General features: G+C 41.8%; 1 pseudogene; it reads right to left on the bottom strand.

The window, feature by feature from the left end:
• Nucleotides 1-3,407: 3,407 nt before the first annotated feature.
• LOC118551119 (tetraspanin-3 pseudogene) lies at nucleotides 3,408-4,134 on the bottom strand (annotated as a pseudogene).
• Nucleotides 4,135-11,576: the final 7,442 nt, after the last annotated feature.

Genomic DNA, 11,576 nt, shown 5'->3' with positions numbered 1-11,576 from the left:
ATTTCAGATCTCCTGAATATTCCTGAACTATCTTTAAATAAAGGCTGTAGAAAATTGCGATGTGAGCCATGCATAACAATAATGGATAAATAATTAATAGAATAGGAAGCTAATAACTCACCTGCTGATCAATAGACCATAGAAAACGTCATTGCCAAATGGTGAAGTGATAAAGGTTATACATCACTTTTTAATGGATAACTAAGGCTTCCGAACCCTTCCTGAGAGTCAAGACTACTTTTAGAGATAGAATTCTCAAAGTAACAAGGGAGTCAAGCATTACGAGGAATTTAATTAGTAATTAGGCACAGAGACTTATTTTATTTACCATAATTTAGTTTTTAAAATTCCTTTTCATTCTACTCATATTTATCAGCCCCCTGAGAAGAGCAAGTTGAAATTTTGCATTTCACTTCTGGGGTACACGTTAAGTGTTTAGAAAACATGAAATCTTTTAAGTCACCAGTGAGTGAAGATATCTAGCTGGGTGTCATATACCCAAAAGATGTTTAATAGCTAGCTGAGGAAACAAACACACAGACAAAATAATTATCTGCTAAGTAGATGCACAAAATGAACAGTGGTAAGAATTGAAAAAAACACTTTTTCCCCCCTCTAGCAAATATAAAAATCCCATATGGGTTTTTTTCTAATCTTTTTCTATATAATAATATTCTTTTGTCCTTAAGTCAGTGTCATCTGGGAAATTCTGGGGGTTGGAGGGAGCCCTACTGAGGCAAGTATTTAAAACTAATTACTACAATAAAGACTATTAAAAAGATTTTTATTTTTCTGAAAACATACACAAAAACCTTGTAGAAAAATCAACTGCATTGTATAGGCATGTGGACATCACTCAACGTTGACAATAGTGAAACCCCAGGTGCCTAATTATAGATATTGTACACGCTGCAGATTTTTTTAATTTGGTAGAATTTTGTCTACAGCAAGCAGCCAAGGTGAGATTGTACCGTACTACCTGAAGAGAATCTAGGCGCTTGAGAGGCCCGCAGGGACTGCAATGGAGAGGAAGACCAGAAGTCAGCACACCTTGGGTTGGAAAGTTCTGATTATTTTGATATGTCAGCGGGACTGGGCTAAGGGATGCCCAGATGGCTAGCAAAACATTATTTCTGGGTGTGTCTGGGAGGGTGTTTCCAGAAGAGATGAGCATTTGATTCATTAGACTTGAGGAAAGATCTGCCCTCATTGATGTGAGCGTAGAATAGGAAGGGAAAAGGAAGGGCCAATTTCTGCTCTCTCTTCCTGGGCTGGGATGTCCGTCTTCTCCTGCCCTTGAACAGGGGTGCTCCCACTTCTCAGGCCTTTGGATTTGGACTGAATTATACCACTGGCTTTCTTGGGTCTCCAGCTTGTAGAGGGAAGATTGTGGGACATCTTGGCCACCTGTGTGAGCCAATTAATACACTAGATCAATCAGTCAATCAATAACTCTATTAGTCAGTGATATGTATATCGTCTATGAGTTCCATTTTCTGGGAGAACTCTGACTAAGATGTAAAGTTTTTGATAAAGCTACAGTAACTGAGTTGAATCATCGTTTTGGTATTTAAAGTTATCATCAGCCACTCCTATGTTTCATTCCACCGCACAGCACTAGATGTTTTATAAATGTCTGCTGAACCAAAGCAAACTCGCCTCCCTCCCTACTAGGTGCTGAGCACTGTGCAAATGCTAAAGATAAAGGTGATGAAGATGTTACTGGTGTCACTGAGTGCACAATTGTGGAAGAGACATGTAAGCATCATTTTATACAGTGAGGGAAGTACTCTGTGGAGGCTGTCCTGCTGTGAGGTTTATGTGTACCTGGACGCTCAATCTTTTTCTTTTTGGGGGTGATACAGAGTTTATGGATTTCGATTTTTCTCTTTACAACAGAGATCACATCTACATAGTATTCTGCTAGTCTACATGGCTACCTTAAACCTAGAAGTCTAAACCTAAAAGGGTTTAGACTTATTATGAACGGGCTCAATCATACAGAAACATATACACACTCACACTAATTTTCTTAAAACAGTAGTGCATGCATTCTATTCTTACTATAAAGCCAACTTTGATTAAAAACCACTACTTTCAAAGATTGGCCTGATTTTTGAAGGTGAACCAAGATACACACTGTATGATTCTAAAATCTATTTTAGCTTTTGTACGGTTGTTATCTTACTGGACTATAGTGTATGTTTTTTAAAAGGACACTGATGAGGGGCACCGTCTGGTGTTAACTTTAACCATACCTAGTTTCCTCCTTCTCCTCCCGGAAAACTTTGGCCAAGAGTTCTCCATCATAAAGACTGAAAGGACCCAGTGATACTCCAGCACCATGGAGGTAAGAGAAGCAGGCCCCAGCCCTCCTTTGATTCTCCCGCCTATGCTACCTGTAAGTGGTTCCAAAACTAGAACATAGACCGCCACCCTTAAAATCTTAGGGGACGTGGAGAGTCAGCTAGAATAGGGGAAAAGAAAGTCAGAGGTGGGTGGGGAAGTAGGTGGGCACATGAAGAGCCACCTGCTCTGTCCAACACCTGTGTATGTGTGCTTTAACTGAATGAACTCAGGAGGCCACCAACAGCAGTGGACCTGCTCAATTCACCTTTCAAATCAGAACAACAAGACTAAAAAGCTCAGGCGTGCGTTTTCTTTTTTTTTTTTTTGAAAGCTGGGTTTTTTTATTTTTTTATTGTTATGTTAATCCCCATACATTACATCATTAGTTTTAGATGTAGTGTTCCATGATTCATTGTTTGTGCATAACACCCAGTGCTCCATGCAGAACGTGCCCTCCTCAATACCCATCACCAGGCTAACCCATCCTCCCTCTAGGACCCCTCTAGGACCCTCAGTTTGTTTTTCAGAGTCCATCGTCTCTCATGGTTCGTCTCCCCCTCCGATTTCCCCCCTTCATTCTTCCCCTCCTGCTATCTTCTTCTTTTTTTTTTTCTTAACATATATTGCATTATTTGTTTCAGAGGTACAGATCTGAGATTCAACAGTCTTGCACAATTCACAGTGCTTACCAGGGCACATACCCTCCCCAGTGTCCATCACCCAGTCACCCCATCCCTCCCACCCCACCCCCCACTCCAGCAACCCTCAGTTTGTTTCCTGAGATTAAGAATTCCTCATATCAGTGAGGTCATATGATACATGTCTTTCTCTGATTGACTTATTTAGTTCAGCATAATACCCTCCAGTTCCATCCACGTCGTTGCAAATGGCAAGATCTCATTCCTTTTGATGGCTGCATAATATTCCATTGTGTATATATACCACATCTTCTTTATCCATTCATCTGTCGATGGACATCTTGGCTCTTTCCACAGTTTGGCTATTGTGGACATTGCTGCTATAAACATCGGGGTGCACGTACAGGCGTGCGTTTTGGACTATGCAGAGGTTCCACCGGTGATGAGGAGCTCCTAAGCAGGATCTCGACTCCTCGGGCACAATCGGATGCATGCACACAGCACGCCCAGCGGCTGGATAGCTGCCGATGCCAGTGCCGCTCAGATAAGATGCACCAGGAATTCCTGTAGCTTCTTTACAACTAGAGCCTCGTATCCCTCGGCAGAGAGGTCAGAGGGCTGGGCCAGACTGCCAGGACAGCTGCTGACGGTCCCTCTGCACAGCTAAGAGGGACACTCTGGTGTTTGGTTTCTTTGAACCAGTCTGAGTTGCTGTGAGCTCCACAACAGTGCCGCTGTCTCTGTACGTAATCCCCCGCCCGGCTAGCAGCATCCGTGGCCGTCCCATTGCAGGTCTCCCACACTGTCTGAATGCCGCCATCATCCTCATGTTCAACCTTTGCTCTGTAAATGTATCCCCAACCCATGACAACAACTTCTGTGACAAAAACCAAGAGCAGGATGATGACAAATGTGGCAAGTCCTCAGCGGCTTTCTGGGATTGTGGCACAGCTACCAATTAGCCCAATAAGGAAAAGCGGGGCTCCTACAGGGTGATCAGGACAGTGGGGATGAGAGTGTACGCATCTTCATCATAAATGATAAAGATGTGGGCTCCCACGTGGCATAAGATGCCGGCTGACCCCCAGAAGTCGAGGGGGGGCAACACCAGCACGGACCTGGGGGAGGTGATGGCTCACAGACCCATGGTGCCCGCAGCCTGCTGGGAAATGCACAGCCTGCGGGGTGCTCACTGCAGCACCCCTCCCCCAGGCCCTCGGGCAGCCCCAGCCCTGGCGAGCTCCAACACTCCTCCTTTGGGGGAGTCACTGTCTCATAGCTCTGATTTTGGCCAATGGGAGGCTGAAGACAGGCAGGAGCCAACAGATGCTTCACCCCTTTGCCCCCCAGTAACTGTTTTGAGGTGCAGTAGGTTCATACTGCCTCTTGAGAGGCATCACACAGGACTAAGCAACTGACTGTTTTCTTGAGAAGCTGTAGGCCGTTCAGGACCACAGTACTTTGTATTTGCTTTCGGGCCTTTCCTGCCTTACGTTGTTTCCCCTTCACTCTTAGTGTCCTGGGATTATACCCCCAGTAGAGTGCTAGCATGTGCTTTATCCATCTGTTTGCTAGAGAATCGGGGCAAAGACACTGTCTTTGAAAGTTCTGGAATATTACCTCTTGGTGCTCTGGGGGACCTAATCTAAGGTGAATGAGTAAGGGAAGAAGGAAAGGGAGTGGAAATCCTTCCAGAAGGAGGTGACCCTTGAACAGATCTTAGAAGGAAAAGTAGGGGATCATCAGGCAAAGTGGGGTTCATAAAGGAAGATAAAACAACACAAGCAAAAGTACAGAGAAATGGAATTGTGTTTTATTCAGGGACTGGATTTTCTCCTTGGAAGGCTGGTAGAAAATCTAGAAGTTTTGAAGCCTTCCTATTATTGGTTACTTATTATTATTACTACTACTTAATAATGTTTAAAAGTAATCATTTTAAGTAATGTTATTAAGTAATATGTAATACCTAATAATACTATTATTAATCAATATTAAGTAATAATAATACTAATAAGAATGATATTATTATTTAATCTTATTAGCTACTTGAAGTCTTACTAATATTGCAGGGGTAGAGAGAAGCTACTTTCACTTCTCCCCCATTAAACCTTCCACTGAGGAGCCAGTAAGAGGTGAGAGTGTTTAGGAAGACCCTGGACTTGGCAGATGGCGGCCTGACAACTGAAGCTGACTCACAGGCATGTGCCCCTCAGTGTTGCCCCCCACCATGGGTTTTCATGTATTTTGAATGGGTTGCCCATCAGATTCACACAAAATTCTGAATTCCCATTTCTCTTGAAAAATCAGACCAGGTAGCACCGGGCTCGCATCCCACCGCGGATCTGTAGGTGCCCACTGATCCCATGCGGAGCAGTAGGTGCCCGTGTTAGGTGAGGCATGGGTGTTCAGGCTGGCACAGTCCCCACCACCCCCTGACTGGTTCCTGTGTCTCGTCAACATTACTTGTGTAGTTTCTCTAGCATCTGAGTTTGCAATTCTGGGCATTCCCGGGATACTGGGTCATCTTGAACCAACGAGACCATTTTTGCCCCCTTAGCCTCCTAGGGCTGGATGTGCCCATGGCCATGCGAGGGTATCTTGTTGAGACTGAGAACATGGACACACCGTGCCTGCTTCTTTTGGTCACCAGCTGTTGATCCAGACCCAGGCATGAGCAAGTCTGATTGTTAAAGCTGAAGGCACATGCTCAGGCCTTAACTGCAAAGGCCCCTGAGAAGGAGAATATTCGCCATGTATGGTTTCGCTGAAGGGAGGAGAGCCCTGCCTCTTAGTAAGATCCATAGATGTTTAGACATTCAGCAGCCAAATGAATGAGACAATCTACTAGAAACAGGGCGGCCCTCTAATTGTGGTATGTCTACCAGCGGAGCACCCCAGATGATCTTATGTGGAACATACACACAAAACTTTGCTTTGATAGCCTTGCATTATTTTATGTGTATTAGGACAATACAACGAAGACACGAAACCTGTGAATGACAGAAAAAGTTTATTATGTGAAGCATGACAATTTAGCAAAAAATCTCAAGAAAGTAGTAGTTTTGATGATACTTGGAAATAATAAGTTTATTATTTAAATGACCGAACTTTTGGAAATTGGTCTAGATAAATGCAAATTTTAAATTTCTCTTTGTGCCAAGTATTAATAATAATAAGACAAAAATACATTTATTTAGGGGCGCCTGGGTGGCTCAGGCGGTGAAGCATCTGCCTTCAGCTCTCAGGTTATGATCCCGGGGGTCCTGGGATTGAGCCCCGCATCGGGCTCCCTGCTCAAGCCTGCTTCTCCCTCTCCCTCTGCCTGCCCCCACCCCCGGCTTGTGCTGTCTTTCTCTCTCTCTGTCAAATAAATAAGATCTTAAAAAAAATACATTTATTTAGTGCTGTGGGCCAGACCCTATTCTAAGCACTTTAAGTTTGTTTGTTTACTTAAATATCACATCAACTTTAGGAGATAGTTACTATTATTTTCCCCAATTTTATAGATGGAGACCCTAAGGCACAAATAGTTAAATAACCAGAGGTCACTCAGTAAATAGTCAAATGAGAATTTGAATACTCTCTCCCTGACAACTATAGCATTAGGGTGGATGTGGATTCCTGTACAGTGATTACACTGAAAATCTTCAGAACTGACTTGGGATTTACAATCTGAAATTTGGGGGTGAATGCTTTTAGAGTACTTGCTTTTGTGCCAAGTGGTTTGTCATCTAGGGGACAGTTCTCAACTTTGGCATCATTGATATTTTGGGCCACGTAATTCTTTCTGTGTGTGTGTGTGTGTGTGTGTGTGTGTGTGTGTGTGTGTGTGTGGTGGGGGCTGTTCTATGCATTTTAGGACAGCATTCCTGGCCTCTACCCACTAGATCCCAGTAGCATTTTCTCCAGTTGTGACAACCAAAAATGTCTCCAGAAATTGCCAGATGTCCCCTGCGGACAAAGTTGCCCCTGGCTGAGAACTTCTGGTCTAGAGAATTCTGAAGTCTCTCAGTGAGGAGCCCAGAAATAATTATCCGCAGGAGGCAATGCGATGACTAAGCAGCCCTGGTATGTTCTCCTGCGTATTCCTGCACAGTATCGTCATTTTTGTTAATAGCAGGTGTGTCTCGTTTCTCATATCAGAAATAAATACATGGTACCAGCTTATACCAGCTATCGTTTTTAACGCCACGTGTGATAGACCTTTGTGTTTTACTTACAAAATGAGCAACCGGCTTCTTCTTTTTCTAGAATCCAGTGGCTGTATGCTTGGCAGGAAACTACAAGTGATCTCAATTTCTTTAAACATTTCTTTCCTTGACTTGGTGTTTGGAATTCTTTGAGGGGGCTTCTCTGTGAAAATAGGACAGATTATAAACTAGGTCCATTTGTTTATTCATATTTTATTGATTTACTTTTTGGGATTTTTTTGTTTACTTTTTTTGTTTATTAGTATTTTAAATACAAAGATCAATATTATGATCATGCTATATGAATATATCATAAAACATTGAAGAGCTAAAGAAGGACAGCTCTTCTCTCAAATGGGGCTTTCTGGTCATTAAACCACTGACAAAAGGGATTAGCAAGAGCATCACTCAATCCTTTTTATTTTAATGTGCTCTGGTCTCCATGATATCTTCCATATCATCCCTTGCCAGCCAAAACACCTTCCCCTCCAATCCCTTAGGATCTACTTAGGCAAAAACATTACCTCCTCTGTGATTGCCTCCAGAATCCTTAATCAGAAGAGCCACTTCCTTCCACTAGACCCTTTATCATCTTATCCTCATCATTGTATTCTCCTTTATGTTCCATCAAATTAAGTACCTGGATTCTCAACCCTATAAGATGGTAAATCATTTAAGGGAAAAGATCATGCTTTATTCATCTCTATCCCCAAATACTTAGTATAGTTCTTTGCACATAGAAAGCACTTAGCATATTTTTCTTAAAAGAATGTATCCTTTTGTTAAATTAGTATTTCTCTTGAATTGGAAATCAATATTTGGCAGTAAGACAAAATCAATTGCTAACTCTATTTCTGTTATTGGGCTGCAAGAATCAGGAGGGTGGTTACGATCTGGGTGTGGCGTCTTCCCATCTCTTCCCCTTATTTACAGAGTGAGAGATTTTCCTTTGAGATTTTATTTAGTCCCAATTGTTACCTGCTCTGTGTTTCTTTCACATTTGGGAATTAATTGCAATCTTTCATGTTAATTTCATCGATTGGATCCATGAAGCAATCTTGCCCCCTTTCCTCTGTTAGCCTGGATCAGGGTTGTCTGCCTAAAAGAATCCCACAGGAACTTAATCCTTCAAAGGATTCTCATAGTTCCCTTTAGATCCAGGCCCTTAGTAGGTCACGGTTTGGGTCTTCTTAGTTATTCCACTTTCTCAGTGGCCCATGGAAACCTGCCATGCTTCTCCTCATGACAGGCCCTGCTGTCTGCTACCCAAGGATCTCAACATGTGGATATTAACACTGTCTTGGAAGGCAGATAGTGAGGGGCAATCCCTCCAGCTCAGTCTTGTTCCTTCTTATGTTCCATGTGCAGAAAATAAATCGTGGCTCACATTAAAGCTGGCAGCTGCTTCGGAGTTGAAAATGTTCATACATGACTATATGGACAAAGAAAATGTGGGGCTATTTGGTTTTCAAAGTTAGACTTAATCATCCTCATACCCTCACCCCACTGGGGTGGGAAGTGGGGCTTTAAGTCTACTAATAAAGATGCTCTTAATTCAACCTCTTCCTGATTAAATACAGTCATTTCACTGGGGGAATGGTTTCTATTCAGCAAATACTCTACCTTGAAGATTTCATCTTCTCCCTCTGTTTCTCCTCAAGATACGCCAGTGGGAACTAAAATAATCAGAAAACCTTTCTCAACCAAGCCTGGCTTTCAAGACTAGTATCTTGCTCAGACTCAAAAATCCTATTTTTTATTTCCAATGGTGAACCTTGACTTTCTCTTTGCCTTTCTTTGTAATAATCCTTATCTGCTCAAAGGCAAATGGATGATGTTGGCTTTTTAATTAATTTTTCCTGGCTTTTGCTTTCCTGGGCCTACCTTTTACCAGGTTACATGGTTCAGTTGCCTTCCTATTTAAAAGAAAAAAAGAAAGAAAAAGAAAAAAAATCACTACACATTAAGGCTATACAAAGTCTAAGAAGACATGTCACTAACCACATTTAACAAATTCTAAAAGAAAGAGAATTGCACATTTCTGCAAAGTGAGGGTACAAAGACCTGAGCTAAGAAATAGCTGATTTACATTGTTCTGGGATCAGTTGTAGTTGTAGCCAAGAAAGTATCCTGTCTCTCACTCAAATGTCATTAATAGAGATCATGAAGCAATCCCACTATACATGAATTTAATCCCTGATCATAGTTTACACTAGTATATAAACTCTTATTTCTTGTTAGACAATCAAGAGATTACGTGTTGCTAAAGGTGTAAAGTTTGGATGACATAATGTAGAAGGAAACAAAAAATATTTCGTTTCAGCCAAGTTCTAAACCACTGTGACAATACACCCAAAGAAGCTAAAAAGATCTGCAATGGACCAATGCCCCATGTGTAACATGAACTCAGATAATTTCCACTAGTCCAATAGTGTGTAATTCTTTATTTCTCTCAGTGCTCTCCCAACAGTTATCAAGGGGGTAGAGAAATGATTTCTTTGGTCTACATGAACGTGGAATAAATGTTTGTGTATTTCTTTACAAAAAAAGCCAGGGGTGCCTGGGTGGCTCGGTCGGTTAAGTGGCTAACTCTTGTTCCAGCTCAGGTCATGATCTCCGGGTCCTGGGATGGAGCCCCATGTCAGGCTCCACGCTCAGCGAGGAGTCTGCTTAAGATTCTCTCTCTCTCCCCCCCCCCTCTGCACCCCCCCAAATAAATAAATAAATCTTAAAAAAAAAAAAGCCTGGGGCAGAGTGGAGGAATTATTTTGCATATGAAAAAAATTATTTTAGTTGGCCATGGAATTATTGTGTTGTAGAGTTAGAATGTACATTAGAAGTCATCTTTGTTCAATCTCCTCATTTTACAAATCCAGCAAATGCTTATTGAGTACCTGAGGCCTGACAAGGCCTGATAAGTGGTTACCAAACCTTGCTGTGTTTTGAATCACCTGGGTTCCAACTGAGGAATTCTGATGTAATTGATCGGGTGTGAGGTCTAGGCATTGGTAATCTTAAAAACTTCTCAGGTCATTCTCATGCTCCTAAGACTACTCTCTTCCCTCTGTTTTTTTTTTTTTTTTAAGATTTTATTTATTTATTTGACAGAGAGAGGGGGTGAGAGCACAAGCAGGGGAAGCGGCAGAGGGAGAGGGAGAGGGATGCGGGACTCGGTCCCAGAACCCTGGGATCATGACCTGAGCTGAAGGCAGATGCTTAACCAACTGAGCCACCCAGGTGCCCCTCTTTTTGCTCTGTTAAAAAAAAAATCTGGCATTGAAATATTTTCTTCTGTATCTAATCCATATACTTAAATGAACTTCTTTGATGAAGTAATGGGGAAGAGAAATGAGAAGAGCTCTCCAGATGCCTCCTCACTTCCATAGGCTTTCATAAGCTCCTCCCTTTGTCCTCTTTATTTTTCCAGCTAGTCCAATCTCTTACAAAACAGAATTGAAGAGCAACTATGGAATTCACAAATCCCATTCACTCAAAATGTGATTTTGCTCCTCATCATGGATGCTATGAAAATACTTTCAATTAAGGATAAACTATGCTTTGTAGCCAATGGACTTATCCTGTTTATCTGGCCTACCACAGAAAACTTTAGGCTCCGTGGCGACCTTGAGATTGTGCAAACCTCAGGTGGACTACTGTGCTGTAGTCCTAACTACATCAATTTCCAGGAAGAACTGACAGTATTTGGTGCTATCAGATATGCGAGACAAAACTCCAACAAATAAAGAATTTCAAGGACTTTAAGGCCTGAGAGATTGGTTTGGATAATGAAGGAGCACCCCAATGTTTGTAACAGCAATGTCCATACTAGCCAAAATATGGAAAGAGCCCAGATGTCTATCGATAAATGAATGGATAAGGAAGATGTGGTATATATATATGTATATATGTATATGTATATGTGTACACACACACACACACACACACACACACACGATGGAATATTACTCAGCCATCAAAAAGGATGAAATCTTGCCATTTGCAATGACATGGATGGAACTAGAGGGTATTATGCTAAATGAAATAAGTCAGTCAGAGAAAGACAAATACCATATGATTTCACTCATATGTGGAATTTAAGAAACAAAACAAATGAACATAGGGGAAGGGAAGGAAAAATAAAATAAGATAAAAAGAGAGAGGGAGGCAAACCATAAGAGATGCTGAACTCTAGGAAACAAACAGGGTTGCTGGAGGGGTGTTGGGGGGAGGATGGAATAACTGCGTGATGGGCATTAAAGAGGGCACTTGATGTAATGAGCATTGGGTGTGATAGGCAACTGATAAATCACTGAACTCTACCTCCGAAACTAATGGTACATTATATGTTAATTAATTGAATTTAAACTAAAAAATTTAAAAAGTCAACAGAAATGAGGAA

This window comes from Halichoerus grypus, chromosome 5, assembly GCF_964656455.1.
Source record: "Halichoerus grypus chromosome 5, mHalGry1.hap1.1, whole genome shotgun sequence".
NCBI lineage: Eukaryota > Metazoa > Chordata > Mammalia > Carnivora > Phocidae > Halichoerus > Halichoerus grypus.
Note: the sequence above shows the minus strand (reverse complement) of the source record. Positions and strands in the feature narration are given on the sequence as shown.